This window comes from Oncorhynchus kisutch, linkage group LG17, assembly GCF_002021735.2.
Source record: "Oncorhynchus kisutch isolate 150728-3 linkage group LG17, Okis_V2, whole genome shotgun sequence".
Lineage (NCBI taxonomy): Eukaryota > Metazoa > Chordata > Actinopteri > Salmoniformes > Salmonidae > Oncorhynchus > Oncorhynchus kisutch.
In genome coordinates this window covers 9,920,340-9,926,339 of record NC_034190.2, presented here as the reverse complement: position 1 = coordinate 9,926,339, position 6,000 = coordinate 9,920,340, and positions in this window count along the sequence as shown.

The window sequence follows — 6,000 nt, the reverse complement described above, 5'->3', positions numbered from 1 at the left end:
TGTTCCCAGCAGCTAGCTGCATGCATCATCAGTATACCCTGCTGTTCTATAGGCTGTTCCCAGCAGCTAGCTGCACGCATCATCAATATACCCTGCTGTTCTATAGGCTGTTCCCAGCAGCTAGCTGCACGCATCATCAATATACCCTGCTGTTCTATAGGCTGTTCCCAGCAGCTAGCTGCACGCATCATCAATATACCCTGCTGTTCTATAGGCTGTTCCCAGCAGCTAGCTGCACGCATCATCAATATACCCTGCTGTTCTATAGGCTGTTCCCAGTAGCTAGCTGCACGCATCATCAATATACCCTGCTGTTCTATAGGCTGTTCCCAGCAGCTAGCTGCACGCATCATCAGTATACCCTGCTGTTCTATAGGCTGTTCCCAGCAGCTAGCTGCACGCATCATCAGTATACCCTGCTGTTCTATAGGCTGTTCCCAGCAGCTAGCTGCACGCATCATCAGTATACCCTGCTGTTCTATAGGCTGTTCCCAGCAGCTAGCTGCACGCATCATCAGTATACCCTGCTGTTCTATAGGCTGTTCCCAGCAGCTAGCTGCACGCATCATTCCAGCTTTAATCTACTTTCTGTCACACAGCTTAAATGTCCAATGGAGCCATTTTTATCTGGGTAACAATTAAGTACCTTACTCTGATTGTTTAAAAAAAAAAAAATATTATTAGAAACAAACAAAAATAGCTTCTTAGCAAAGAATAATTTCTCAAGCAATAATTTGGTAGGACTGTCTGGGAGTGCTGAACTGAAAACTGTTATTGGCAGCAAAACAGGCTGAATTTTCCAAACCGCTGACACTCAAAGTCTGTAACAAACAGGGAGACAACGTGGAGATAAGGAATCACAAAAATATATTTATTAACTGAAGTAACCTAAATACAATTAACAATGGTGTGTGTAGTCAGTAATCAGTAGTGTAAATGAGTGGTTGCGTGCATGTAGATGTGATAATGAGGGGTGTTGAAAGGTGCCAAAGCAAACAAACAAAACGGCCACAAAAATGCCACAACCACAATCTAACAGTGTGTCTGCATGGAGAGAGTCTCCTCAACGAATGGGGGAAGAGGTGTATTTATCCCGGGACACACCCGGGCCCAGGTGTGTCCCATGTCGCTGACGACCCTCATAGCTCCGCCTACCGACGTCCTAATAAGGAAAACAAGAGCAAAGAGAAAGAATACGGCAGACAATGAGAGGGTTGTCACACTGCTCTTACATTAAATGGACGCTGTCATCATTTTCACAATTTCACAGTATTATTCAAACCTCATAGTGTGGAAATGTAAAACACAGTAAAATCTCATGTTTGACTTACACTGGGCCTTTAAACAATGAACCAACTGAATGCCATTCACTCAGCCCTTCCTTCTCCTATCCATCCATCCATCCCTCCCTACCCTCCCTTTAATACCATCGGGGATGTGTCCATATCTCAGGTCCTGTTCTAATGCATGACAAAAGTGTCTCTTATATTGAGGGAATTTGTTAGCATGCCCCATCTCCATTGTCATTTCATAGTTTTCCCCCAGTGGGTCGGTGAGTTAAACTGGGTGGAAAAATATATATAAAACAGAAAACAATACAAACATTGGGGCTCTTAAAAGGCAGCCAAGCGTGAACGCCAGAGAAATACCCAAACTAAGCAAGAAAAAAGGTCTCTGAGGCACTGATGCACTAAAACATGTTTTGATTCATTCTGAGGATGTGGTGTTGGATGGAATTAAAAATGGTATTTTATTTTTTATCCCTTATTTTACCAGGTTAGTTGACTGAGAACACATTCTCATTTACAGCAACAACCTGGTGAATAGTTACAGGGGAGAGGAAGGGGGATGAGTGACCCAATGGGAATCTGGGTATGATTAGGTGGCCATGATGGTATGAGGGCCAGATTGGGAAATTAGCCAGGACACCAGGGTTAACAACCCAACTCTTACGATAAGTGCCATGGGATCTTTAGTGACCACAGAGAGCCAAGATACCTGTTTAACATCACATCCGAAAGACAGCAACCTGCACAGGGCAATGTCCCCAATCACTGCCCTGGGACGCTGGGATATATATATATATATTTTTAGACCAGAGGAAAGGGTGTCTCCTACTGACCCTCCAAAACCACTTCCAGCAAGCCAGCAGTGGGATACAGGGTGGTATGCTGCTGGCCCCGATGACATCCGCAATAGATCCACACTCCTGTATGAACTTGTTTGTAGTATCCCTGACTGAAACTTCCTGTTGCTGTAAATGAGAATGAGTTCTCAGTCAATTTACCTGGTAAAATAAGGGTAAAATAAATTAAAAATGTAATACATCCACACTACAACTACATCCACACTACATCCACACTACATATACACTAGGTTTCCTGTCCTACTCTTGGTAAACATACAGATGATAATCTTTGTCTGCCAGGTTGCAGATGGGTGATGCCCAGGTACCTGGAGTTAATATCAGCCCACTACTCATGACCTGTTTTCACCACTATTGGCCATACACTTAGCTTCATTATCATCAACCCCGCCCCAACTGAAGTGTCCCTGACTGAAGCGTCCCTGACTGAAGCGTTCCTGACTGAAATGAAGCGTCCCTGACTGAAGCGTCCCTGACTGAAGCGTCCCTGACTGAAGCGTTCCTGACTGAAATGTAGCGTCCCTGACTGAAGTGTCCCTGACTGAAGCGTTCCTGACTGAAGCGTTCCTGACTGAAATGAAGTGTCCCTGACTGAAGTGTCCCTGACTGAAATGAAGCGTCCCTGACTGAAGTGTCCCTGACTGAAATGAAGTGTCCCTGACTGAAGTGTCCCTGACTGAAGAGAAGCGTCCCTGACTGAAATGAAGTGTCCCTGACTGAAGCGTCCCTGACTGAAGCGTTCCTGACTGAAATGAAGCGTCCCTGACTGAAGTGTCCCTGACTGAAGAGAAGCGTCCCTGACTGAAATGAAGTGTCCCTGACTGAAGTGTCCCTGACTGAAGAGAAGCGTCCCTGACTGAAATGAAGCGTCCCTGACTGAAGAGAAGCGTCCCTGACTGAAATGAAGCGTCCCTGACTGGACTGCAGCATCCCTGACTGGACTGCAGCGTCCCTGACTGGCGTGAAGCATCCCTGACTGGAGTGAAGCATGCCTGACTGGAAAGCGTCCCTGACTGGAGTGAAGCGTCCCTGACTGAACTGCAGCGTCCCTGACTGGACTGCAGCGTCCCTGACTGGACTGCAGCGTCCCTGACTGGAGTGAAGCGTCCCTGACTGAACTGAAGCGTCCCTGACTGGAGTGAAGCATCCCTGACTGAAAGTAAGCGTCCCTGACTGTACTGAAGCGTCCCTGACTGAACTGCAGCGTCCCTGACTGAACTGCAGCGTCCCTGACTGAACTGAAGTGTCTCTGACTGAAGTGTCCCTGACTGAAGTGAAGCGTCCCTGACTGAAGCGTCCCTGACTGAAGTGAAGCGTCCCTGACTGATGTGTCCCTGACTGAAGTGAAGCGTCCCTGACTGAAGTGAAGCGTCCCTGACTGAACTGAAGCGTCCCTGACTGAAGTGTCCCTGACTGAACTGAAGCGTCCCTGACTGAACTGCAGCGTCCCTGACTGAACTGAAGCGTCCCTGACTGAACTGAAGCGTCCCTGACTGGACTGCAGCGTCCCTGACTGGACTGCAGCGTCCCTGACTGTACTGAAGTGTCCCTGACTGAAGTGAAGCGTCCCTGACTGAACTGAAGCGTCCCTGACTGGACTGCAGCGTCCCTGACTGTACTGAAGCGTCCCTGACTGTACTGAAGCGTCCCTGACTGTACTGAAGCCTCCCTGACTGTACTGAAGCGTCCCTGACTGTACTGAAGCGTCCCTGACTGAAATGAAGCCTCCCTGACTGAAGAGAAGCGTCCCTGACTGAAGTGTCCCTGACTGAAGCGTCCCTGACTGAAGTGTCCCTGACTGAAGCGTCCTGTTTCTGGGCTTTCCTTCTATGATACACTAACACCCCACTGTGAACACACTGGTTGAATCAATGTTGTTTCCACGTCATTTCAATGAACTTCAATTCAACGTTCATTGAAATGACTAAGCTGGATTGGGACGCAAACACACACACACACACCCTAACACACATACATCCTAAGCTGAAGTGGGCCATAACATTCTCTACTCAACCCCTCATCACTGTCAGCTTACCGCAACACCATGTATATGAGAGGATAACACATCTCAAAGACGTCAAGTCTGGATCACAGACCCCGACTGACAGACAGACACATGGAAACACAAACACAGTACTTCACCTAAGTTACTTGGATTGTTAGATACTGTTGGACAAGTTCTTGGTAGTTGTAAATAGTTAAATCCCGATCCTCTGCCCCCGTAGTGCCATAGGAGCAGAGTCTGTGCCAAGAAGCAAGATTTGAAATGTAAATGAATCATGAGGCCTTTGCCAGATGAAAAGGGGAAACACAGCTGAAAAGTTGTATGTCGGAGAAACTTTGAATCAAATCATGAAACTCAGATAGATTTCATTAATGAATGAAATTCGGAGAAAAGGCTTGCTGAGGGACACTGTCTGCCACGTGTGCTGTTTTTTTAAGTCAGTCAAAGCGGACAGGTGTTTCAAGGCACTGGGTGGAAATCTAATCAACAAGCTCTCCATGGCCAGACAAGACACTTGCTGATGTACAACTAAAGCACAACAGACAACCAAGATGAGATTACATTAGTATTACAGTGTGCATGGAAATATGACAGTAGGAATTACATTTGTGATAGATGAAGTAGTAGAGGGAAATGACAGTGGATCTATTATCTTCAAATGCAAGAGGGCCACCTCTCCAAAGTTCATTTCCTGTCCAAAAGAACATTGTCACTACACCTGTTCTTTAACCACAAGGCTTTGTGTGGGATGGCCTTTTCTTTTCTACACACTGAAAAACTTCGTATGGCTTAGATCCCGCTAACGGGATCGATATGACAACAGCCAGTGAAAGTGCAGGGCACCAAATTCAAAACAACAGAAATCTCATAATTAAAATTCCTCAAACATACAAGTATTTTACACCATTTTAAAGATAAACTTGTTGTTAATCCCACCACAGTGTCCGATTTCAAAAAGGCTTTACGACGAAAGCACACCAAATGATTATGTTAGGTCTGCACCTAGTCACAGAAAAACACAGCCATTTTTCCAGCCAAAGAGAGGAGTCACAAAAAGCAGAAATAGAGATAAAATGTATCACTAACCTTTGATGATCTTCATCAGATGACACTCATAGGACTTCATGTTACACAATACATGCATGTTTTGTTCGATAAAGTTCATTTGCTTCCAAAACATCCAGTGATTTTGCAGAGAGCCACATCAATTTACAGAAATACTCATCATAAATGTTGATGAAAATACAAGTGTTATGCATGGACTTCTCCTTAATGCAACCGCTGTGTCAGATTTCAAAAAAGCTTTACCGAAAAAGCACACCATGCAATAATCTGAGTACAGCGCTCAGAGACCAAAACAAGCCATACAGATATCCGCCATGTTGTGGAGTCAACAAAAGTCAGAAATAGCATTATAAATATTTACTTACCTTTGATGATCTTCATCAGAATCCATTCCCAGGAATCCCAGTTCCACAATAAATGTCTGATTTGTTCAATAAAGTCCATAATTTATGTCAGAATACCTCGTTTTTGTTTACGCGTTTAATACACAATCCAAACTCACAAGGCGCGGGCAAGTCAAGGCAGCGAAAGTTCAGACGAAAAGTTATATTACAGTTCATAGAAACATGTCAAACGAAGTATAGAATCAATCTTTTTTTATTATAAATCTTCAATAACGTTTCAACCGGAGAATTCTTTTGTCTGTAAAAATGCAATGGAATGCAACTAACTCTCACGGGAGCGTGCGTGATCAGCTCATGCCACTCTGGCAGACCTCTGACTCAATCAGCTCTCATTCCCCCCTCCTACACAGTAGAAGCCTCAAACAATGTTCTAAAGACTG